The following is a 26,806-nucleotide window of genomic DNA, read 5'->3' as shown; positions in this document are numbered from 1 at the left end:
CTATAGGTGAGAATAGTTGAGAAAACACTAATTTAGTACAACCTAAAGCGGAATCACTGCAGATGGTGACTGCAGCCATGAAATTAAAAGACGCTTACTCTTTGGAAGAAAAGTTATGACCAACCTAGATAGCATATTCAAAAGCAGAGACAGTACTTTGCCGACTAAGGTCCATCTAGTCAAGGCTATGGTTTTTCCAGTGGTCATGTATGGATGTGAGAGTTGGACTGTGAAGAAGGCTGAGCGCCGAAGAATTGATGCTTTTGAACTGTGGTGTTGGAGAACACTCTCAAGAGTCCCTTGGACTGCAAGGAGATCCAACCAATCTATTCTGAAGGAGATCAGCCCTGGGTATTCTTTGGAAGGAATGATGCTAAAGCTGAAACTCCAGTACTTTGGCCACCTCATGTGGAGAGCTGACTCATTGGAAAAGACTCTGATGCTGGGAGGGATTGGGGGCAGGAGGAGAAGGGGACGACCGAGGATGAGATGGCTGGATGGCATCACCGACTCGATGGACGTGAGTCTGAGTGAACTCCGGGAGTTGGTGATGGACAGGGAGGCCTGGCATGCTGCGATTCATGGGGTCGCAAAGAGTCGGACACGACTGAGCGACTGAACTGAACTGAACTGAAAGCCTAATCTGCTAAGATGTGTAATGAATATGACTAATGATGGCAAAAATACATGTAAAACAGAAAAAACCTTACTTGGACAAACTTACAAAACTTTTAAAAATGTATAAGGTGTTTGAAGCATATAATTTTTCTTTGCATTATTTGTTGGCAGATACTTTGAGAAAAATATTTTAATCTATCATGTGTTGTTCAACCAATAGTGGCAACAGTAAACTTCATATTTCTATTTATGTAGATATAGATCTAGACATGATACATACATTCTTGGAAACTTGACTATTGATATTTCTATAACTTTTTGTCAGATATAAGAGCTGAATATATTAACTTCTCCTACTATATAGCACTTTGATGGCTTAATAGTAGTAAAGTTTTATTGTGATTTTTTGAGCTCAGAGCTGAGACAGAAATTTTTCTGAATAAGAAAAACTGTTCTCTACTACTCAAACCCTGGGTAGCTTTAGAATTTAACTTTTGCTGCAGACTTGATATTTATTAATGAATTAAACCTAAGATTACAAGGCAAAAATAATGCTTATTTTTGAAATTTATATTGTGGTAAAATAATCTCAACTACAACTTATGTTGTTTGAATCACAAGTAATGTCAAGCTGCTTTATATACTTCCCACGCTGTCAGAAGTTGAAACAAGAAACAGGATCTCCATTCCCACAGACATTTGCAGTGAAGTATTTTTTGAGCTCAAACTATAGTTCCATCATGTTTTTTCCAACATTGATGCAAGTGCAAAGGAAATTTCCATGTTTTAAAATTAATTTAAATGTGCAGTTGAAGAGCTTCCACTTAACTTTCAATTGAAAGTGATTAATCTGCAATGTAATGACAGTCTAAAAGGCAAATATCAAGAGAAGAATCTGATAGAATTCTATAAATACCTTCCAAGTGATGAATATACTCGATTAAAATCACATGCTCATGAACTGCTAGCAGTATTTGTTAGTACTTATGCTTGTGAAACGGACGGCACCCCCCTCCAGTACTCTTGCCTGGAAAATCCCATGGATGGAGGAGCCTGGTAGGCTGCAGTCCATGGGGTCGCTAAGAGTTGGACACACTGAGCGACTTCACTTTCACTTTTCACTTTCATGCACTGGAGAAGGAAATGGCAACCCACTCCAGTGTTCTTGCCTGGAGAATCCCAGGGACGGGGGAGCCTTGGTGGGCTGCCGTCTATGGGGTCACACAGAGTCGGATACGACTGAAGTGACTTAGCAGCAGCATGCTTGTGAAAAGATGTTTTCAAAGATGAAATACATATAATCTCATTACAGATCAGTATTAATGGTGAACATTTGCAATCAGTTTCCATGATAGGAAACATTAACTTTGCATCCCAGTTAAGTGAAATGTTATTCCTCCCCCTGCTGAAAAATTTCCATTACTTTCATTAGTAGACCTGTCTTATAAAATGTTGTCCTCAATTATTATATTTTGAATTTTATAGATAAAATTGTGGATATTATTTTTTTCCCTTCTCATATAAGTACCTACCATATATCCTGGATTTTGCCTCTTGGTTCACAAAGTCTAAAATATTTACTATCTGGCTCTCTATGGAAAAAGTTTCCTGACCTCTAGGTTATATGATAAAAACCTGGCTGCTATCTGTTTACCTAATTCACATTCTTTCTTTTCTTGGGACCTTTGCACATGCTATTCCTTCTGCATGGAATGCTTTTCCTCTTCTTCCCCACTTCCATTAACTGACTCCTCATTGTACTTCAGTCTTAGCTTAGGTATAACCTTTTAAAGGAAGTATTTTCCAACACCCCTCACCAATGTAAGTTAGCTATCCCTTCTGTGAAATTCCACAGCGTCCTTTACCTCTCCTATATTAGTAATCTTTTTAAAAATGTACATGGCAGAAAGTCCAGAAATGCATGATAGATAATGACGTCTGCCAATTCTTCTTTCTAGAGGCTATTGCTATTACATTCTCTTGGGTATCTTCTAGAGATATTTTCTGCCTATATGAGATACACATATATGTTCCCCCCTCCCACAAATGAAAGCATACTATATACCTAGTTCTGCACCTAGTTTTGTTTTGTTTTTGTCCCCACCTTCATTGAAGTGGAAACTTTAGAGTTTATTCCATATATTTTAGGTAGAGTTGCCTCATGCTTTTTTAAAACTTGGGATAGAATTTACATACTAATAAGCTATATAATTTACATACTAATAAAATTCCTGATTTTAAGGGTACAAGTCTATGAGTTTTGACAAATGTGTATAGCCATGTAAAACACTGACACTCTCATAGAATATTTCCATTACCTCAAAAAGTTTCCTCATGCCCCTGGTGATCAATGATTTGCTTTCTTTTACTTCAGGGATTTTTTTCTTATAATTGATTTCTAGTCTAATACTGTTGTGGTCACAAAAGATGCTTGATATAATTTCAATATTCTTAAATTTATTTAGACTTGTTTTGTGGCCTAGCATGTGATCTGTTGTTGTTCACTGGAGTATTCCATGAATGTCAATTAGGAGTATTTTGGTTTTGTTCTAGTTGATAGTTATTTCCAATGTTTTGCTGCTAAAATATTATTAATTCCTATAAATGAAAATTGCTTCATCAAAGTTTGAGTGTGTGTGCTAAGTTGCTTCAGTCATTTCCAACTCTTTGTGACACTATGGACTGTAGCCCACTAAGCTGCTTTGTCCATGGGATTCTCCAGGCAAGAATACTGGAGTGAGTTGCCGTGGTCTCTTCCAGGGTATCTTCCTGACCCAGGGATCGAACCCACGTCTCCTGTGTCTCTGCATTGGCAAGAAGGTTCTTTACCACTAGCGCTACGTGGGAAGCCCTCATCAAAGTTTACCTGTATTTAAATTTTTGGTTTAACCAAATGTCCCTCTATATAGGTTGCTTCCCTGGTGGCTCAGCAGTAAAGAATCTGCTTTGCCAATGCCTTCATTACAGGAGGCCTGGGTTTCATCCCTGGGTCAGGAAGATCCCCTGGAGAAGGGAATGGCAACCTAGTCCAGTATTCTTGCCTGGAAAATCACAGGGACAGAGGAGCCTGGTGGGCTAAATCCATGGAGTCAGAAGAATCAGACATGGCTTAGCAATCAAGCAACAACAACAAGTTACATTTCACCAGCAATTTATGAAAGCTATCATAGCACCTATTACATGGCTTGCTTCATGCACAAGAATCATCATTCATCACTGTACTTCCAGCACTTGACACAAGGCCACAAACATTGTCTTCCCCTACCTTGTCAATCTTCAAAATGACTTACTCATATCTGGCCCTTAGGACTTCATTCTTTAAACTTGGCTCCAGTATTTCCCCTATGGCATAGGAGTAGGGGAAGGCCACTTCTCTACTTCTTTCCTTCATACCCTGTTCTCTCTCTTCATACCCTACTCTCATCCCTCCTTCTCCAGATTGATTTCCCTGTTGACTTTGACCCTCAGAGATCTTATTAATCTCTGAACAGCTGCATTAACATATGTAACATTACATAGTTATACCCCACAATCTAATGCTTGATCATATCCTGTTTGTGTGGTAATATTCATATAATTTGTATTACTAACTAGATTAAAAACTCCTTCAGGATTAGGATTATCTTTCCTCCTCTATAATATCAGCAAATTGAGTTCCTTCTGCATGTCAAGTCTTATCTTGGGCATTTTATATTATCATTTCATCTCATCTTTGCAACAGCCTTATAAGGGTAGGTATTATTTTCCTCATTTTACCTATGAGGAAACAAGTCTCAGCGAGGTTAGAGGGTGAATCCAAAGGTATCAGCTAATGAGACTAAATCACTAGGCTGGCATTCAAACTTAGATCCATCTGACTCAAAGCCCATGTACCCTCAACTTTTTTATTCTAGTTGGACCTGTAATCTCTTTCTTTTTGCTGGCCACTAGTCCAACTATCACCATATGAAACAGACCCAGATAAATCTATTCGTTCTTTGGATGGTATCTGGTAGCTCATCATTCTCTGTAAACCTCTTGTCACTGTAGATAGAAGCCTGTGGCCTGCTTGTCTGCTATAGCATAGGCTACCCTTTTTATCAGGATCCACCCATGGGCTGCCACTCCTGGAATCTCTACTTGGTAGCCCACATGGCCTTTGTTGTCCCCTAGTGGGTTTACTCTAGCCATCTTTGCCAGGTGAGGCCCTGAACAAGGCCAGCAGCAGACAGTGCGTATGGAAGCCAGTGAAGCATACACTTCATCATCAGAAGCAGGAGTGTGTTCTGTAGAGATGGAAAGCAGACCTCCTGCCAGGAGAAGAAACACAAACCAAAGGGAACCTGTGTAAAAGTTTGAACTTAACTCTTGCTCCTTTTCTGTCTCTGAGACCTGGAGGGGTTTAGTTCTCTTTGTTGAAACCTTTTTCAAACATACCCTACACGTGGCAAAAACAGATCAAACACAGCCATCTCTTTGCAGGGATTCTTTACGAAACATCTTGCTTTCAGTGCCTTATAGACATGGTCACCTCTGCACTGCCAAGTCAAGATCCACAAACTGGAAGTGAAAACTTTTTTAAAGATTCATTTACTTCCCTTTCCCCAGGGAAGGCATGAAACAGTGGAATTATAGAAAGAATCCAATTTTGCTTTAAGCTGGTTCTTTGATTAGGTCTGAGAGGGAATGAATCCAGTTCTGACTTGGAGTGGGAAAATTTTTGGAAAGAGAGGGAGGATGCTATGGGAAAATATTCTAATCCTGGTTTGTCCCACAAATAACCATGTTTATGTGTTAGTACAGAAACCCTCTCTGAAGCTGAAGGGGGTGTATTGGGTTAAGAACTATGTTGAAATGGCTCATACTGAGGGCCATCATGTATTCAAACAAAATGAATGTGTCCCTGTTGGTCATTTTTTTGCCTTTGTCCCCAAGGTAGAATCATAATTGACTGGAATATGGAGGCAATTCTTTCACTAACAGAATTACCCAGCAGCTAATGGGAGGTGGGGTTGTTGTATGAGGGACTTATGAGATGCCAAGCCCTATCAGAAGAAGGAGTCTGAGAGCTGGAGGGGCCCTTGAAAAGTTATAGCATCTAATGTTTTGGTAAAGAGGAGAAGCAATCCTGCAGTTAAAAGTATTTCAAGAAAAATCTGCAAGTAGCCTCCCGGGGGTGCCATTTCCTTGGTACTCAGATGGAAGTGTGGCTTCTCTGCTTGGCAGACCTACTTACTGGTACATGTGACCATAATTCACACCTTTCTGCTGAGGAACTCCTAGCCCAACCTGATCTCCATTTATTCCCCAGGAAGCAAGAATTAAATTTTCATTCATCCGACAAGCACAAGGAACACACACTGTGTTGGGGACTGGGATGGGAGTGAAGAAGGAGAAAAGGTCCCTGTGAGCTGAAGATGGTGGTCAGGTGAGGCCAGGGAGGCTACAGGAATCACTGTGGTAGAAGGCATGGCATGTTCCACTGGAGAGAAGCAATATCTGATCCAGCTCTTTAGGGATGGTGGATTTAGAAATCCGAGTTGGCATAGAGAGTCTAGGAGCCAGAGTAAGCATTCTTGGGAAGGAGCGGGGTGTGTTTGAGAACCAGGTAACCAGAGCAATGAGAAAAGACACAATATGGATGGAGGATTTGGACACTACTAAGAGCTGATGGAGAACTCAAAGGCCTTTGAACAGAGGGGTGACAACATAAAAGCTGTTTGGAAGGATTCATCCAGCAACTTTATGTGGGACTTTTTTGGAGGCAGGGAGTGGACTGAAGAGTCAGGATGAAGAAGAGAGGCTGGGGGACTGTGAAAGGCTTGACTATGGTGGTAGTGATGAGAAAGGGTAGAGAGGAAGGGGCAGAGGGGTTAGACAACCATTGTGCTGGCAGAATTAGCCAGTTACAGCCAGTGACTGAATGCGCATTAGAGACAACTCCCGGGGGTCAGCGCCAGCAGCCAAGAAAATCTGGAGTCAGGTAATAGAAGTCAGAGTCAGAGGAAGGAGGAGCAGGCTGAGGGAGGAGATACTAAGTCCCATTTTCAGTGTCTGGACTTCATCTTCCAGGACGCAGCTGAAGTTAAGAACAAAGGATTGACCGTCAGAAGAGCCAGCATTGAAAACACACTTGGGTTGTCCTCTGAGAAGCCACAGTTATTGCTGTGAGAGTTGTGGAAGTCCTTGGGAGGCGAGTGAGAAGTAAATGGCCAATGCCCAGCCTGATACCTGACCCAGAGCAGCTTTCATATCTTTGTGGAAGAGAGAAATAAATGAATAGATGAATGAGTCAAGGACAGAATCCTGAGAAGTACTCACATGTACTGAATGAGAGAAAAAAGAATGGCTTATCGTTGAAGGAGAGGGAGAAACAGTCTTCAGAGACTTGGGAGAACCAGGAGAGAGAGAAGAGCCCTGAGAAAGGAAGAAGGGGAGACTTTCAGGAAGGAGATGACCCACAGTATTCATTGTTGCAAAAAATGGAGATCCTGGGAAGCTGTCAAGACAGCTGGCTACATTGATATGAACTGGGCAAGTCCCATAGCTCATGCTGGTGATGGGACTCAGGGCCCAGACATTCATGCCCATCTTGTTATCTTCCCTGTTTTGTCAGGATGCCTGCTCCAGTCACAGGAATATTGGGGGGGGGGGGGTGATGACAAGGGAGTTCCTCTTTGTCTTTTGCCTTTGGCCAGTGGTGGAGACTACAGAGCATGCAATGGGGTGACAATATGAGGACTGAGATGGCTTTTCCTAGGACAAGGGGCAGAATAGGGACATAGCAACCCATCTTTGTGAAGACCACTTCTTGACCTCCCAGAGAGAGGGTAGACAAAGCTGTGAGCTGGTGTCCATCCCTTCAAAGGTCGGTGGAGTAATTCTAAGGATGGTTTTCTTTGGATGTGAGATAGGGGAGAGTGAGGCCAGAGAATATTGAAAACTTGTCCTGTAGGTTTTGCCAGATTTCTTTTCTATAACTTATATTTTCCTGTCTGCTGTTTTCCTTAAGGAAAAAACCCACAGCCTCTAAGCAGGAATCTTGAGTTCTTCACATACAGAAGGGAGAGTAAAAGTGGGATGAGAGGAGGGAGGGAGAGAGTAGCTACCTGCAACTCCCTGCAGTGAAGGCTCTGGATAGGATGGGGCAACAGGGCAGGGGTGAAGCGCCTGGGCCCAGAGTGAATCAAGAATAACCAGGGCGGGGAGCGGACAGGAGAAGAGGCCACTACCCTTATTTGCAAACTCTCCCAGTATGGTCTCCTGGATAGGCAGCTGTGACCCTTGCCAGGTACCCCTTCTCTTTATTAGGCTCTCCTTGGCTTCTTAGAACAGGGCTGTATGAGAATCTTGACTCTGTGCAAGACATAGAGGTTGGGGACATCCTAACATGGAGTCGTGGTAGAGGGGGCCAGTCCAGACCCTGAGTTCCATCCCCTCAGGAGCCAGGAAGCTTTTCTTCCTTCCACGGTCACAGACAATGCTGTATCCAACTGCCTGGAGAAAGTTCTGGATGGAACGTGCTTGGCAGGTGAGCTCAGGTGAGGTCATGGATGGGGCCCACTGCTTCCACTTTGATCAGACCTCCCAAGGAAGATGGAGAGTGAGTTCCATCCCTGGAGGGACTTACTGAGCATTCACTTTATCACCTTTGGGCTGGAGACAGCCTTGCCTGAGCCCAGAACTTGGAAGCTGACCACTTCTAGGCTAATGCAGTAAGGAAGAAAGCACAGCTAGATGGTTTTCCTCCCCAGACATACTTCTGCACAGGAGCCATGCTCGTTCCTGCTCAGTGGTACACTTGATGGAAGCTGTGGCCCTGTCCGCTGGACAGACTGCACAGGCAGGGGGCAGGCTGCTAAGGCTGAAAGCCCAGCGCCATCACTTGTCACAACCAACCTGGGGTCTGGGAAGCAGAAGGAAATCAGACAGGGGAAGCTACTTCGGAAGCTCATTGAGAGCCAGGCTTGTGCAATCATACGTGACTCAGCATGACCACTCCTGTGCTGTGTGCACTGCTCCCTGCAGAGGACTCATGCCCTAGTGCTGCCTCTGTAGTGTCATCCCTGGTGAGCACCTATGCCCAGCTCAGAAAGAACAGGAAAATAAAATAGTCTCTCTGTTGTGCTCGACTCTCTTGTGACCCTGTAGCCCGCAGGCTCCTCTGTCCATGGGACTTACCAGGCAAGAATCCTGAGGTGGGTAGGCATTCCCTTCTCCAGGGGATCTTCCTGACCCAGAGACCGAACGTGAGCCTCCTGTGTTGCAGGCAGATTCTTTACCATCTGAGCAGAGGCAACTGTTAAATGCAGAAAGCCAACAGGCCCGCACCAGTGCATGCTGATCCCAGCGGGGCAGCCAGAGCATGTGTGACGCGGCACATTGTCACCTGGGACCCAGAGGAGTCACTCTGTTGTGGGTGGTCAAGGCTCTTCTCTAAACTCTTCAGTCAGAAGAAAACTCTGGCTGTCCCCACCCCCTGCTGCCATGTTAGGTTAGGGGTGATCGGATGACTCAGGGGCCACAATGCCATATTCGCTGCACCTGCTGGGTGTGCGTGACGGGGGCTGAGGTGGAAGGAACAAGGTGAAGGCACCTGGGGCAGCAAGGATGGGCCCTGCCAGCAGGCGGCTGCAGCCTCCTGTGCCCACGGAGTGGATGGATGCAGGGGTGGGGCCTGCTGGACTCTGGGGACCAGACAGCTGAGGAAAGATGGTACCAGAACCGTGCCCTTATCCCTCAAGCTCCCAGCCACCGCAGAGCCCTCTCCAGGCCTCAGGAGCTTTTTTACAGGCGTCTGCCCAAAGTCTCTGCCTGCGTGCCGTCTCCACAGCTTGGATTAGCTGCAGGGCTTGGGCCTTCCCCCTCATGGGTTGGCTCACAGGCCTCAACTCCCAGTGGTGGCCCCCACTCCAGGGGTCCAAACAATCTACAGAGTAGGACAACCTCTGGAGAGGCAGCTAGTCTGCATTGGAGCAGCAATCAGGAAAAAGTCATCAAGAACGAGAGGAGGCCTTGCCCAGCCAATTGGCTTCAGGTTTCCCTTCCAGTAACCTTCAGGGTGGGCACAGGCTCCACGCCAAGCCCCTGGGACCTGGAATTGCTAGTGCTTTGGGGAGCTTCAACTCAGTTTCCCACCAGCATGGAAACTCCTGAGGACAGAGGTGAGTTCCCCCAGCCCAGCACAGTGGCAGCAGCAGGAGAAGCCTCATACAAAGAAGAGCCGAGCCTGTGCAGTGCAGGTGGTCAACCAGTAGGTTCTTCAGTGTGGCATCACAAACGCAGGACTTCCACTCTATAGGGATTTTTCTACCTTGACACTAGTTTGTAGTCAGGATTTAGCTCCTGAGCAAGAAAACAAGAAAGGAGATGGACAATCAGACAGTGGAAGTCATTGATGATGAACCAACAGATTATGCCGTCCCTACCTTATCCCAGTACCTTGGTTAAACTCACACCTTCCTTGACCTTGGGCTCTCCTCTTGTTTCTTGCCTCCCTGTGTCCTCCCTATGGGCTGCTCCTAGTCCTGAAATCTCCTACTGTCCAGGGACCTGAGATTCAGGCAAGCCCTGGGGCAGTGGTCACCGCCTCTTCTCAGGTTATTTTTACTCTCTTACCTCCGCCCTGCCCCGAAAAATGTTAGCAACTTGGTGCCGGTGCCGTTGCCTTCCTCCAAGCACTGACTCCAAGTGAGCCACTGTCTCTGTCCCAGAAGCAGCAGTAAAGAGACATCAGTGAGGCCCTGGAAAGGGAGGTGGCCGATGGAGTCTGTGCCAAGCCCCATCGGCCCAGGGAAGCCTTACAGAAAGATTCTTTCTGGAGGAAAGAGATTAGCTGAGCCTTCCCAAAGAAGACAAGTAGAGAGAACACAGAAATATTTCCTTTAAAAGGGAGCAGCAGCAGATGGAAAGAGGGTTTATATTAATGAAATCTCCGGATATTAAGGATGAAATGAATGCCAGGGAAGGTTATTATCATTTCATTAGAACACAAAGGAAGAAACAAACACGTTATTATGTGAAACCAAGAAGTTATGAACAAGGGAATCCAGCAGGGAATTTATTAGCTGGGTTAATTAAAACAGAACAAACTGGTTGAGTAATTCCTTCTGTAGGACACAACAAGGAAGGCATAATTCATCGCCCTCAAGAAAAAATATTCAGGGTTTTTTTCTTTTTCTCGTTTACCAGAAATTCTGCACTTTTGATATTGTCTTGCAAACCAAAAAGATGTATTCTTGTCAAAACCTAATTGATTTAGCACCAGGGTGATCAGGAGATATGAAGATCCACAGTGATGGGGATGCTGGAGCCCAGGCAGCCAGGGCCATTTCCCCATCCAAGATGAGGGGCCCCTCAAAGATGCTTTCAGTGCCTAACCTGCAGAGCTTTGGGAGGTGGCAGCAGAGATGGGACAAGGCTCACCCATCCATCCCAGTGATCCTGGGCAGGGCTGGACCAGACCCAGGGTGCTCACCATCTTTCTCTTCTCTGCTTCCCCTGGCCATCCTGAAGTTGGGAGTACTGGACCTAAGACATGCTCCTGGGACCTGTCGGTGCTCATCTTTTTGGTGAGCCCTGTGGGCAGCCTGCATGAGAGGGAAATGATCAACAGGACTGCCGCTGGAGCACAGAGAGCTGGTCAGAGAGACCTGGGAACCACTAGTTTGTGTGGACCTCACGTATCTGAGCCGCTGTCCCCTTTCAGGGAGCTTAGAGGTCCCACGCGTGGCTGTCACTGGGAGGCCAAATGGATCCCATCAACCCTCAGAGTTTATGAATTACAACTGGGACTCTGGGCTTGGCTGAGCCTTTGGAGGTTGATTGCTAAGGGCTTTTTCTTTAGTTAAGAAGCAGAGAACCAGAGCTCCCAAGTTCTTTGGCACAGACACAAGACACTAGAGCTGGAAGAGACCTCGCCGAGGGGCTAGTCTACCTAAACTCTTTGTTGGAGAGGAGGACACTGGACCCCAGAGAGAGGGAGAGCCTGAGACCCCTCTGAGGCCACAGAGCTAACTAGTCGCTGAGCAGGACAGAGACCAAGGTTTCTTAGCAAGACCTGGGCGCTCACTTCCACTCTATATTCCCTGTGCTCTTTCTATTTCGTGGCTGTCTACCACAGACACACCTGGGAGACCTCTGAAGAACACAAGATTCATTTTACTGGGAGATCATGTGGCACAAATTGGTTCATAATTGTCTTTTGCTTTGTTGTTGTTAATAAATTTTATCTTTTTAGAACAGTTTTAGATGCACAGCAAAATTAAGCAGGAAGTATAGCGTTCCCTTATACCCTCATCCACACATCCACAGCCTCCCTCACTATCAACAGACATGTCCCACCACGACAGTCTACTTGTTGCAATCAGTGAACCTACAGACACACTACTGTCACCCAAAGTCCATGGTTTACATAAGGTTTCATTACTGTTGTTCCCTTTGCGGGTTTTGACAAGTGTGTAATGACACATATCCCTCATTGTGGCATCATAAAGAGTAGTTTCTCTGCCCCCAAATCCTATGTAGTCTGCCTATTCATCCCTTCCTTCCCCATATCCCCTGATGACCACTGATCTTTTTTACTGTCTCTGTAGTTTTGCCTTTTCAGAATGTCATATAGTTGGAATAATACAGTAAGTAGCCTTTTCAGATTGTCTTCTTTCACTTAATAATAATGAATTTAAGGTTCCTCCATGTTTTTCATGATTTGGTAGGTCATTTCTGTTTAACACTGAATAATATTCCATTATCTGGATGTATCACAGTTAATTTATCCATTCATCTATTGAAGGACTTCTTGGTTGCTTCCAAGTTTTGTCTATTATGAATAAAGCTGCTATAAATATCTTTGTGCAGACTTTTTTGTGGACACAGGTATTCAGTCTGGCTAAGGAACATAATTTCTGGGTCATATGGAAAGAGTATACTTCATTTTATAAGAAACTGCTGAACCGTCTTCCAAAGTGGCTGCACCACTTTACATTTCCATCAGCAATGAATAAGAGAATTCCTGTTGCTTCATATGCTTACTAACATTTGTTATTGTCAGGTTCTAGATTTTGGCCATTTTGGCCCTAGGTGTGGAGTGGTACCTCATTGTTTTAATTTGCAATTCCTTAATGATCTGTGATATTGAATATCTTTTCACATACTTGCTTGCCATCTGTATAACTTCTTGGGTAAATTATCTGTTCATATCTTTTGCCTATTTTTAAAATCAAGGTGACTGTTTTCAAACTGTTGAGTTTTAATAGTTCTGTGTTTATTTTGGATATTACTTTACCAGATGTGTCTTTTGCAAATATTTTCTCCCAGTCTGTGGCTTGTCTTCTCATTCTGTTGACATTGTCTTTCACAGAGAAAAAGTTTTTAGTTGTTGTTTTTTAAATTAAGATATAATTGACATACAAGATTGTGTAAGTTTAAGAAATTCAGCAGTGTTGCTTTGACACATTTATGATATAATTACCACCATAGTTTTAGCTCATACCTCTACCACATCACATAATTATCATTTCTTTTCTTGTGGTGGGACCATTCAGAGATTTTCAATTTTAATGGAAGTCTGATTTATCAGTTATTTATTTCAAGGCTTGTGCCTTTGGTATGTATCTTGAAAGTCATTGCCAAACCCAAGGTTGTCTGGATTTTCTCCTACGTTATCTTCTAGGAATTCTATAGTTTTGCATTTTACATTTAGATCTCTAATTTATTTTGAGTTAATTGTTGTGAAGGATGTAATTGATTTTTTTGCACATGGATGTTCAGTTTTTCCAGCAGTGTTTATTGAGAAAACCATCTCTGCTCCATTGTGTTGTCTTTGTTCTTTTTTTCAGATCAGTTGACAGTGTTTATGTGGGCTCTCTTTCATTGATCTATTTGTCTGTTCTTTTGCAATACCACACTGTCTTGATTACTGTAGCTTTACAATAAATCTTGAAGTTGAGTAATCTTGATCCTCTAACTTTGTTCTTTTGTTTCAATGTTGAATTGGCTATTCTAGGTCTTTTGCCTCTCCATATAAACTTTAGAATCAGTCTGTCAGTATCCACAAAATAAGTTGCTACAATTCTGATTGGATTGTGTTTAACATGAAGATCAGTTTGGGAAGAACTGACATCCTGACAACATTGAGTCCTTCCTAACCATGAACATGGAGTCTCTCTCCATTTACCTAGTTCCTTGATATCTTTCATCAGAGTTTTATACATTTCGTACACATTTTGCCAGATTTACATCCATGTATTTCATTTAAGAGGGATGCTTATTTAGATGGTAATGCATTTTTAATTCCAAATTCCACTTGCTCATTGCTGGTACATAAGAAACTGACTGACTTTTGTATATTAACCTTGAATCCTACAACTATGCTATAACTTCTTTGTCATTTCATTTTAAAGCAGAAACCTTCTCAGAGGATTGTAACTAAACTTTTTTTAGTTGCATGTACTTTCTTTCCTTTGGAGTTTCCCATATGCTGTTTCCTCGTCCAAAACAATCTCCTTTCTTTCCCTTCAATCTCCACTCCAGGTATACCTTCCTTCATACCTGATTAGACCTTTTAGAACTAACATCCAAAAAAGATGTCCTTTTCATTGTAGGGGACTGGAATGCAAAAGTAGGAAGTCAAGAAATACCTAGAGTAACAGGCAAATTTGGAAAACAAACAAACAAACAAACAAAAAAAAACAGGCAAATTTGGCCTTGGAATGCGGAATGAAGCAGGGCAAAGACTAATAGAGTTTTGCCAAGAAAATGCACTGGTCATAGCAAACACCCTCTTCCAACAACGCAAGAGAAGACTCTACACATGGACATCACCAGATGGTCAATACCGAAATCAGATTGATTATATTCTTTGCAGCCAAAGATGGAGAAGCTCTATAAAGTCAACAAAAACAAGACCAGGAGCTGACTGTGGCTCAGATCATGAACTCCTTATTACCAAATTCAGACTCAAATTGAAGAAAGTAGGGAAAACCGCTAGACCATTCAGGTATGACCTAAATCAAATCTCTTATGATTATACAGTGGAAGTGAGAAATAGATTTAAGGGCCTAGATCTGATAGACAGAGTGCCTGATGAACTATGGAATGAGGTTCGTGACATTGTACAGGAGACAGGGATCAAGACCATCCTCATGGAAAAGAAATGCAAAAAAGCAAAATGGCTGTCTGGGAAGGCCTTACAAATAGCTGTGAAAAGAAGAGAGGCAAAAAGCAAAGGAGAAAAGGAGAGATATAAGCATCTGAATGCAGAGTTCCAAAGAATAGCAAGAAGAGATAAGAAAGCCTTCTTCAGTGATCAGTGCAAAGAAATAGAGGAAAACAACAGAATGGGAAAGACTAAAGATCTCTTTAAGAAAATCAGAGATACCAAGGGAACATTTCATGCAAAGATGGGCCCGATAAAGGACAGAAATGGTATGGACCTAACAGAAGCAGAAGATATTAAGAAGAGGTGGCAAGAATACACAGAAGAACTGTACAAAAAAGATCTTCACGACCCAGATAATCATGATGATGTGATCTCTAATCTAGAGCCAGACATCTTGGAATGTGAAGTCAAGTGGGCCTTAGAAAGCATCACTATTAACAAAGCTAATGGAGGTGATGGAATTCCAGTTGAGCTGTTTCAAATCCTGAAAGATGATGCTGTGAAAGTGCTGCACTCAATATGCCAGCAAATTTGGAAAACTCAGCAGTGGCCACAGGACTGGAAAAAGTCAGTTTTCATTCCAATTCCAAAGAAAGGCAATGCCAAAGAATGCTCAAACTACCACACAATTGCACTCATCTCACATGCTAGTAAAGTAATGCTCACAATTCTCCAAGCCAGGCTTCAGCAATACGTGAACCGTGAGCTTCCTGATGTTCAAGCTGGATTTAGAAAAGGCGGAGGAACCAGAGATCAAATTGCCAACATCCACTGGATCGTGGAAAAAACAAAAGAGTTCCAGAAAAACATCTATTTCTGCTTTATTGACTATGCCAAAGCCTTTGACTGTGTGGATCACAATAAACTGTGGAAAATTCTTCAAGAGATGGGAATACCAGACCACCTAACCTGCCTCTTGAGAAATCTGTATGCAGGTCAGGAAGTAACAGTTAGAACTGGACATGGAACAACAGACTTGTTCCAAATAGGAAAAGGAGTATGTCAAGGCTGTATATTGTCACCCTGCTTATTTAACTTATATGCAGAGTACATCATGAGAAATGCTGGACTGGAAGAAACACAAGCTGGAATCAAGATTGCTGGGAGAAATATCCATAACCTCAGATATGCAGATGACACCACCCTTATGGCAGAAAGTGAGGAGGAACTAAAAGCCTCTTGATGAAAGTGAAAGAGGAGAGTGAAAAAGTTGGCTTAAAGCTCAACATTCAGAAAATGAAGATCATCGCATCCGGTCCCATCACCTCATGGGAAATAGATGGGGAAACAGTGGAAACAGTGTCAGACTTTATTTTGGGGGGCTCCAAAATCACTGCAGATGGTGACTGCAGCCATGAAATTAAAAGCGCTGGAAGATTTATGGGGAGGGAGGTGGGAGGGGGGTTCATGTTTGGGAACGCATGTACACCCGTGGTGGATTCATGTCAATGTATGGCAAAACCAATACAGTATTGTAAAGTAAAATAAAGTAAAAATAAAAATTATTTAAAATAAATAAATAAATAATAAAATAAAAGACGCTTACTCCTTGGAAGAAAAGTTATGACCAACCTAGATAGTATATTCAAAAGCAGAGACATTACTTTGCCGACTAAGGTCCATCTAGTCAAGGCTATGGTTTTTCCAGTGGTCATGTATGGATGTGAGAGTTGGACTGTGAAGAAGGCTGAGTGCCAAAGAATTGATGCTTTTGAACTGTGGTGTTGGAGAAGACTCTTGAGAGTCCCTTGGACTGCAAGGAGATCCAACCAGTCCATTCTGAAGGAGATCAACCCTGGGATTTCTTTGGAAGGAATGATGCTAAAGCTGAAACTCCAGTACTTTGGCCACCTCATGCGAAAAGTTGACTCATTTGAAAAGACTCTGATGCTGGGAGGGATTAGGGGCAGGAGGAGAAGGGGATGCCCGAGGATGAGATGGCTGGATGGCATCACGGACTCGATGGACGTGAGTCTGAGTGAACTCCGGGAGATGGTGATGGACAGGGAGGCCTGGCGTGCTGCGATTCATGGGGTCGCAAAAAGTCGGACATGACTGAGCGACTGAACTGAATACCTGATTAATGTCTTCAAGGTCCCAGGGAAGCCATGTTCTATGCTGCGAAGCCTTCTCTGACCCTATGAGCCTGGGTTAGCTCATCACCCTTCCCCCGACCTCCCTCCTGTGGAAGATAGAATCCCTGCCCTCAGAGACTTACAGTTTGCTTGGAAGACAAACCACAACAATGATAATAATAATAATAAACAAGCATTTAGCTCTGATATAAGGAGGTTACCTAGATTAACTCATTTAATCCTCACAAATGTGAAGATTAAGAATTAGTGCCCAATACCTTCAGGAACTCTCCTCAGCCTATGAAATAGAATCCAGACACCTTAGGTTAGCATGTAAGCTTTCAACACTGGAGTCTACATCTGCTTTTCCAAGCTAAGCTGGTTTGCTCACTATGCCTTGTTATAATCTGCACATTCTTGCCTCTGAACCCTTGCGAATGTTGTTCTTGTTGGGAATGTTCCCTACCTTCTTTGACCTGGGAGAACATTACCCATCCATCAAGCCCAGCTGTAGTCTCATTCTTCCATGACCACTCCATCCTCCACGGTTCTATAGCGCTTGTTTTCCAGACCACTCATTTTTATTATGAACCGAAGACAGTTTGTAGGAAGAAAACTTATGGAACACTAGACAGGTAAATCCTTACTGCCCTCTGTAGTCTCTCTGATTTTGGTTGAGAGCCTTGCATAGATGTCTCTGATGTGGTCTCTGCCCTGTTCAATTGCTATATTTTATTTATAATCTTTGTACATTGACATAGCCAACATATTTGTCACTGAAGTGGTAACCATGTATTCTATGGTATATGTTCATTGCTTCTCTTTTAGAGCCCTGTATTGTATATTTTGGGACTTCCCTGGTGGCTCAGACAGTAAAGCATCTGCCTACAATGTGGGAGACCCGGGTTGGTTCGATCCCTGGGTTGGGAAGATCCCCTGGAAAAGGAAATAGCAACCCACTCTAGTACTCTTGCCTGGAGAATTCCATGGATGGAGGAGCCTGGTGGGCTACCATTCATGACATTGCAAAAAGTTGGACATGACTGAGCAACTTCACTTTCACTTTCATTGTATACTTTAATTCAATTTTGTTTTCACAAATATTTACATGTCAAGTATGTGCAAGAGACCACATCTCTTGATGACCATCCTGAGACCAGCTTGTCTTCAGTATCACTGTCTTCCCCACTGTGCTTAGCTTGCTTGTACTAGATGCCCTGCTTGGTTGAATCCAACTATCACAAAGCCAGGCACTTTGCCATGTAACTCACCGCCCACCTCTACCCTGATACAAACTAAACCCATAAGGGCTAAGACGTGGAACAAGAGAGTATCCAGTACCCTTCTCCAGATGCTTGATGTCTCTAACATTGCGTCTCTCATCTTGTCATCTCCTGTGGTCCTGCCTCTCTCCTGAGTATCATTTAGTTACAGAGATTCAGGGAACCTTGAAGACCATTTCCTCAGGCATCTAGCTAATGCATACAAGCTAAACATAAGGACCAGGTCCTGGCAAGTGCTTCTTAGTAACACAGGGCCATGTGGTTGATCAGGAGGGTTTGGGGAAGGGAGGGTTAGTGGCCCCATGCCTGCCATTTCTCTTCCCTGTACATGACTTTGAATACAAGCTCGAAACACAGAACTGCTTGCTTAATCTGTACTCATCCTGTAGAAACCTGGCCTGGCTCCTCTGCCCCTGAAATGTAATCATTTCAGAAACACATTGTGATCCCTTCCACGGGCAGAAATAGCTAACTTTAAGCAAAACTTTTATGTGAAAATTCTCTGAGGTAGATAAGCTGGCAGACAGACACTGGTTGGTTAGATTGATTATTTGCTTTACAAAATGATTCACAAAGCATTTCCTTCCAGTAACACAGTCCCATCAAGCACTGAAGTATGTGATTCATTCATTGGCCAACTCTTCAAAACAATGATCTGTGACACTTCCTCCAGTCCCCTCCATCCCTCCCCCAACTTGCCTTTTTTAAGTTTTCTTCTTTCCCTTCTAGCTATTTATTCAGTGTTTGCTACTGGTTGACCCACCCTCCTATCCTCTTATTCTCAGGAAATCTTTCTCCTCGCTCTTTGCCCATCCACTGTTTTGATCCCTTATGGCTTCTTACATTGGTGATTTCTTTCCAGCCTCTAAATATAGGTCTCTTCTCACAAGTGCCTACTTCAGGCTTCCTCTTTTCTGTCTACACTTTCTCCTTTGAAGCCTTGCCGGCCCCTATTGCTTTAACGATACTTTTCAACAGTGACTCCTCCAACTCTATCTTCAGCGCTGACCTCTTGAGCCCACTCTGGCGCTGTGTTTTCGGATGTCTGCTAGGCATGTCCTGCTGGCAGACTAAATCCAACCTGTCTAAGCAGATCAAGCAGCTCTTGCCCTGTTTCCCCACTTCCGTCAGCATGATAGTCACTGATGTTCATAATCTTGGGGTTTGTCTTTGCTGCTCACTAACCCCATCTTGGACCCTCAGTTTCCTCACCTGTTTTCTGGAGGTGGTAATGCCCTCTCTGTCTCACTTAGAGGACAGAATAAAACAAGGTTTCTGGGAACGTGTTTCAAGCTGTAAGAGTACAGAAAAAAACGTGTAATCATAGTATTGTCATCTTCAGCTTTTTGTGGGTCACTACAATCACTCTGTCACTTTGTATTACCATTTCCTTCATCTCTGTATCTCTCACCCATCCTTTTATCTCAGTTCTTAATATGACCACCAAAGTTTAAACCCTGTCACCCATTGCCTAGCCTCGTTCTGTATCGTTTAATTCAGTGGTTCTCAGACTGCACGCAGCCCACATAAGAATCACTGAGAGGAAATGATGAAAAATGGAATTATAGTCCCTCTAACAAGGGCACCGGGACAACTGGCTCTCCACATGGGAAAGAATGTATGTGCTTAGTCGCTCAGTCATGTCCAACTCTTGGTGACCCCATGGACTGTAACCTACCAAACTCCTCTCTCCATGGGATTCACTGGGCAAGAATACTGGAGTAGGTTGCCATTTTCTTCTCCAATTGGAGAGAATACCTTATACCATATACAAAAATTAGCATGAATCAAAGATAAAAATGTAACAGCTAAAAATACAAAACTCTTACAAGAAAAAATAAGCATAAATCTTTGTAACCTTGAATTAAGTAATGGTTTATTAAAAAAAAAAAAAAAAGAGGCGGGTACCCAAAGCACAAACAACCAGAGGGAAAAATGATACACTGGAATTCATCAAAATTACAACTTTGTACTTCAAAGACACCATCAAGAAAGTGAAAGACAACCCACTGTTAGGAGAAAAATTTTGCAAGTCATGTATCTGATAAGGGATGCATATCTGTAATATATAAAGAACTCTTACAACTCAATTATAAAAAGATAAATGACCCAATTAAAACTGAGCACAGAATATGAATAGACATTTCTCCAAAGAAGTTAAACAAATGGTCAATAAGCACCAGAAAAGATGCTCAATATCATTATGCATCAGTTCAGTTAAGTTCAGTTCATTTGCTCAGTCGTGTCCAACTCTTTGCAACCCCATGAATCGCAGCATGCCAGGCCTCCCTGTCCATCACCAACTCCCGGAGTTCACTCAGACTCATGTCCATCGAGTCAGTGATGCTATCCAGCCATCTCATCCTCTGTCGTCCCCTTCTCCTCCTGCCCCCAATCCCTCCCAGCATCAGAGTCTTTTCCAATGAGTCAACTCTTCGCATGAGGTGGCCAAAGTACTGGAGTTTCAGCTTCAGCATCATTCCCTCCAAAGAAATCCCAGGGTTGATCTCCTTCAGAATGGACTGGTTGGATCTCTTTGCAGTCCAAGGGACTCTCAAGAGTGCAAATCAAAACTGCAATGAAATAATGTAATGTTCCCATTGAAATGTATAAGTAGGTGAGTTGTAAGATATATGAATTATATCTCAATGAAGCTACTTTTAAAAAAAACACATAGTGAGATACAGCTTCACACCTACTAGAATAACTAACATCAAAAAGTCAGATAATAGCAAGTGTTGACAAAGATAGAGAAATTGGAAATTTCATAATGCTGGTGAGCATGTACAATGGTAAAGATGCTTTGGAAAACATTCTGGTATTTCCTCAAAAGGTTAGACAGAACTACCATATGTCCCAGCTGTCCCACTCCCAGATACCCAAGAGAAATTAAAACATACATTCACACAAAAGCATATACACAAATATTCATAGAAATACTATTCACAATAGCCAGAAAGTAGGGACACCCCCAAATGACCATCATTCCTTCATCAATGAATACATTAAAAAGTGTAGTATATTTATACAGTGAAATATTATTCAATCATAAAAAAGAATGAAGTATGGATACATGCTACAACAAGCATGAGCCTTGAAAAACAATATACTAGGTGAAAGAAGCCAGTTACAAAAGACCACATGTTGTATAATTCCATTTATATGAAATGTCTAGAATAGAAAGTTGATCAGTGATTGCCTGGGCTTCAGAGGGTGTCGGAGGATGGGGAAGAGGGGCGCTAAAGAGTACAGGGTTTCTTTTGGGGGTAATGAAAGTGCTCTGACACTAATTGTAGTGATGGTTACACAATTCTGGGAATATACACCCCCTCACCACAAACAGTGAGATTTGTACTTTAAATGGGTCGTTTGTATGGTATGTGAATTGTCTCAATTAACTTTTTTTTAAAATTTGTTTGTTTCCTTATTTTTGGTTGTGCTGTATCTTCATTGCTGCACAAGCCCCTATCCAGTCACAGTGCCTGGGCTCCAGAGCACGCGGGCCTCAGTAGTTGCAGTTCACAGGCTCTGGAGCACAGGCTCAGTAGTTGTGGTGTGTTGGATTAGTTGCTCCTCAGCATGTGGAATCTTCCCAGACTAGGGTTTGAACCTGTGTCTGCTGCATTAGCAAGCGAATTCTTTACCACTGGGCCAGTGGGGAAATCCCCCAATTAACTTTTATAATATAGTTGTAAGGAAAAAAAAAATCAATGGTGGGGACAGGTTGCAGAAAACTCTAAATGCCAAGCTGAGGAGTGGTGACTGGATTCTCTAGGGCCAGTTTTCTCAAACTGTGTTTCATATGCCATCTGCATCAGAATAGCTACAAATACCAAGCCTGGCTCCACCCCTGAGACTGTAATTCAGAATGTATTGGATGGGATCAGTACTCCGGTTTGTAGGAAGCACCCCAGGGTGTTTGTAGCAGGTGGCCACAACCCATTGTGGAAAAGTGTTGCTGTGATCATCCTGCTGCCTCCAGACTCCTCCTGCTCCATCCTGCCCTATACATTGCTGCCAGATGAGCCTCTAAAAGGAGCACTGAGGTTGGGTCACCTCCTTGCTCAGAAACCCTCTGTGTTCTCCCATCCCTTGGCATGTGCTCCAATAGCTCTGGGCTACCTGGTCCCCACCCACTTTTCCCAGCCTTCTCTCCTGACTCCCCATCTGTGTCTTTGATGTCAGCCACATTGGAATGGTCATCATTCTCTGAACCCATTCTGCCAGTTCCTGCTCGGTGCCTCTGTCCAGGCTGTCTCATGTTCCAGAAAAGTCTTTCCTATACTTCCATCACATCTTTGCAGTACAAACATTACCATGAGTCTTTCTTTAACTGGCCAATCATCTGAAATTCACCACATAACCTTTCACAAACTTTTAGGCTATGTCATTCTGCTGCCTTTCAATCAAATAATGACACTCAAAGGGTTATGAGGGACACGTGCAGATCCATCGGCGCAGCTTGGCATGTGGGAGGAGCAAAGCCACCATGCAGGGAGCATTGGAGCAGAGCCCCCAAGCATAGGATACAGGTCTGGAGGCAAGTTTGCCTGTGAGGAGCAAACTTCAGGTGGCAGACTCTCCTGAGGAGTTCAGTGTCCTCCCTGGTGACCCAGCCATCAGGGGCATGAGGGAGTCACTGTCATATGGATAGGACCTGGGGGGGTCCTGGCCATCACCAAGCCCAATAAGCCTCGGCAGCTCAGCTAGCACCAGCTGTTCCCAGTAGCTGGAAACTGCTGGGTTGAATCCTCATCTCAACTAGTGACCTTGAGCAAAAAGTGCCCCCACCCTATTGTCCACCCAGTCACCTCATCCCGCAGCAGGAGAGAGAAGGCTGGAGAGCAAGTTCCAGTCTATTTGGTAATGAGCTCTTAAAAATAAAATGATTGTCAGATAATTATTTTACAGTGCAACAAGAGCCCCCTTGTAACCATTTCAGTAATTACATTAAGCCATTCTATTTGTGAGAAGCTAATAGGAAACAAACCATTAATTAGCATTTTCTCTTTCCTCCCACTGTCCCTTTCCCCTTGAGTTATTGGGGCCTCGCCCTGGGGCCAGAGACTGGGAGTGCTACCCATGGGGGTGGAAAACATTAGGAGATACAAGGACCGAGGCTCGCTGGGAGGGAGGCAGGGAGAGCGATGAAAGGCATCGGAGTCTTTGTGACTGGTATAACAGCTCCAGGACCTACCCTGGCCTAGCACCCACCTGAGTGCTGCCCCGGATGGCTCTGTTGTGGGGTCTGCTGTCGTGGGCTGGAGTGGAGCAGCCGCTGAGAAGCAAGCTGAGCCTGACGTGGGCATGTTCCCAGGGGCCTCAGAGCCTGTGGGTGGGGCGGGCACCTGGGCAAACAGAACTAAGAAACGGGCAGGAATGAATCAAGGACAGCTTAAATATGCAGAAATGCAACTCATACCTCTGGGCAAAAATAATCCCAAACAGAGTTATGTAATGATGGGAGGACTGTGCGAGGAGGGGTGAGGCTGCGAGGTGTAATATACACAGATTGGAGTGAATGAGGGAGAGAGATGGAGGATGAATCCATGGGAGGATCCCAGGGGATTTGACAGAAAAGCTCATGAAGCTATTGTCTTTAGGGTGGGTGTGCACGTGTGGACATGTGTGTTTTGGGGGAGGGCATCATTCTCTCTGGATCCCTGGAAGGCAGCTAGAAGAAGGCAGCTCTAAGTAGGGTGGAGTTCCAGGCTCACAGTGGCCTCAAGGCCACTCCACATGTGCAGGGTCCCTGATCCTGAAGTGGTAGGGACAGGGAAATGGCCAGAGGGCCCAGGCAGGGGTGGAGGGTGTGAAGTATCCTGGCTTCCTATAGTGTCTGGCTTCCATCAGTGTCTATCCTCCTATCCCTGACTCACATCCCACTTCCAGTCTTTCTGCTGATTGGAGTCTTCCCCTTCCTTTATCGGAAGTACCCGCCTTGACTGACCACCCCAGGTCACACTGATTCCCCCCAGGGAAATTCCGGGAATTTGTCTGATCCTCTCATAGGAGACTATCCATGCTGCTGTCCTATGCTGTGATTTTTGTCCGTCTGTGAAAGTTTTATCTTCCCTCTAGACTGCGAACCCCTAAGGCCAGGTCCTTTGTGTCCAATGGTGCCCAGCACCGTGCCCCTCACAGAGCAGGTGCTGAGCAAGCAATGTCTGACTCCAAGGAGCAGACAGACGCAAAGCAGCGGAGACACAAAGGCTCTGGTGGGGTCCCCCTTAGGTGGCCAAGCTATTGAAGCCACTGGCCACCAGGTGAACCCCAGAGACTAGGGGCTGAGTGGGTGGTGTTGGACTGATTTGGGGGGCAGACTGTGTATAAAATGACATAAAGGAAGCTCTTGGCTGGACATCATTCAGAACCCAGAACAATGTAGGTCATTAGACAAAGGCTTGCAGTAGACACTTCACTGACCATAGTTTTCAGAAGCCACCGCCTCAGAGATGGTGGGAGAAGGAGTCAGATTCATCAGAAGCCTGGGTGTGACTGGGACAGGGTGTCAGAAACAGATTTGGGGATGAGGATGGGTGCAAGAGGGCCACTGAAGTCATCATTGACATCTTCCTCCTCATGGTTGTCATTCTCTCATGGTGGTGGGAGGATGAGGGTGAGTCAGTGCTGTGGTCTGCAGTCTTAGGAAGACTGCAAGGAATTCTGTGGCATCCAGTTGGCCAGGGCAGGTGCTCAGCGCTCCTGAGGCCATGCAGTTGCACACTGGTTCCCATGGGGATCCCTATATACACCCATGGGCTGGGGTTACAAGAGTAGAATTTTCCAGCAGCCAATGGTTGATCTTCTGAAGATAGGAGGGAGGCTGCTCTAGGGGCAAGGAATGAAGTTCCCAGAGATGGGAACATATCTGGAGACTTAGCTCTTCTCTGAAGGTTTATTGCTAGAATGGCCCTTGGAAAGCATTTTGGCTTCCCTTCCATAGACAAGCAGACGTTGAGGCCCAAAAGGAAAATATGGCTTTCCCAGGGGCCACCAGGAGGAAAACTGGTCATGCTGAGAGGAGAACTCAGGTTTCCTGGCCTTCTCTTGACCTCACATCTACTTGGAATTTGTAGACCTTGCTTCTGAGTGAATTATAGTATTCACAGTTCCAGGGTGCTCCAAGAGTCAAGAAGAGCCTAGAAGTTTCCATAGTTTTTATGGTTAATGTGAGGACTTCCATAAGCTGTGAACAGGGGCTCTGAGAAGGAAAGGGGTGATTTGGGATAGGAAGAAGAAAGAGGACAGGGCCAGTGTTGGGTCTTCAGGATCCTTGAGGCCCACCACAGCCACTGTGAAATTAGTGTCTGTGACGCTGTCCTTTGGGAGTCCCCAAGAGGGCTGAGTCTGACATGCAAACCAGCACCCAGACCAGAGCAGGGAGGCTGGGCTGTGGTCCCAACAGCAGCTAGGTTTGGGGTGGCAGGGCTGGGCTGGGCAGGGCTAGGCTAGGCAGGGCTAAGAGAGAGGAGAGAATTTTTTGCCTCCAGGCTCATAAATGCCTATATTGGGCAAGGCCTCTTGTTTCCTTGGGTGGTGACCAGGAGCCTCTCCAAATTTACCAGCCTGGCTCAAATTGTCTCCCTCAACTTAGAATGGGACTGCAGCTTTATAGATGAGCTCTCTCAGTCCTCAAAGGACTGGGAATAGACTCTGGCTCCTCCAGCCTGACCTCCCAGAGGGGACAGAGACACATGAGCCTATTCTATCTAAGAAGGCTGGCTCCTCATTCATTACCCGTGCTGCACCAGAACAGGATCTGCAGGGTCAGGACAGTTACTTCTGGGAGCACTTACTCTCATGGGTTGCTGATCCACACAGTCATTGTGTCCCCCAGATGGTGTAGACAGCAGCTAAGCCCTTGTGCGTGGTCTCCACAGTTCCCAGGCCAGCAAGTGAACCATTATGTCGTTACATAAATAAACTATGTACATTCACAGGCCTTGGTGTGTAAGTGCCAGTTATTATTATTGCTGTGTAATTACACAGTTAGCTTGAAGAAGGAGGCAAGCGGAAGGACTGAATCACTCCTCACATACACACTCTGGGAACAGTAGACAAGCTCCCCTCTCTCACCCCTGAGAGAAGTGTGGCTCTGGGTCACACGAGATGAAGCACCAGAATTTCCCAGGTGTTCCCAGGCAAACAGGCAATTTTCCCCCAGGCTGTGCCCTGGAAGAATCTGACAATAGGAATCCAGGACCTCCTGACCTCCCGCCTTGGGGCCTGATACCCGTACCCCAGGCTTTGTGCCCGCGCCCAACTCCCTCCCCGTAGCAGAACAGAGGGGCTACAGGTAACAACTCAGGGCTTCTGCCAGGCCAAGAGGACACAGAAGGAAAGGGCTGAGGGACAGCGTGCAGTTGGGAAAAGGGCCTGTGGACCAGTTACCTCCCTTCCCCATCATCAGTCTGGTGCCACTCACCTGTCTGCTCCCAGCCGCTCCCCTCTTGCTGGCAAGCATGGAACCCTTAGGTTCCTCACACGAGAGACCTCTCAAGACCATTTCATCCAATCTCCTGCTTTCCAGATGGGAAGACAGGCCAGACAGGGAAAGAGACCTGCCCAGGGGCACCCCAGCAGGTCCCCAGGGGACACTGGAAGTGGCAGCTGGTTGGCCTCCCTGCAGCCCCATGCTTCTTCATCGTCTTGGTCACCCTCCCCCTGCTACCCGCTTCATCACTGGGCTG

General features: G+C 44.7%; 1 protein-coding gene and 1 long non-coding RNA gene across 4 annotated transcripts in view; one reads left to right on the top strand and one right to left on the bottom strand.

Moving 5' to 3' along the window:
* NRG2 (neuregulin 2) overlaps window positions 1-26,806 on the top strand; it is a 197,435-nt gene that overhangs the window by 103,278 nt on the left and 67,351 nt on the right. The gene's annotated exons all lie outside the window — the stretch shown is intronic.
* LOC121819720 (uncharacterized) lies at window positions 19,971-26,771 on the bottom strand. The gene is made up of 3 exons (XR_006060060.2): window positions 26,542-26,771; window positions 23,328-23,475; window positions 19,971-20,686 (listed from the first exon to the last, which is right to left on the bottom strand). It is a non-coding gene; the product is annotated as an uncharacterized LOC121819720 (long non-coding RNA).

The sequence above is a fragment of the Ovis aries genome, chromosome 5, assembly GCF_016772045.2.
Source record: "Ovis aries strain OAR_USU_Benz2616 breed Rambouillet chromosome 5, ARS-UI_Ramb_v3.0, whole genome shotgun sequence".
NCBI lineage: Eukaryota > Metazoa > Chordata > Mammalia > Artiodactyla > Bovidae > Ovis > Ovis aries.
This window is presented reverse-complemented; position numbering and strand designations above follow the sequence as displayed.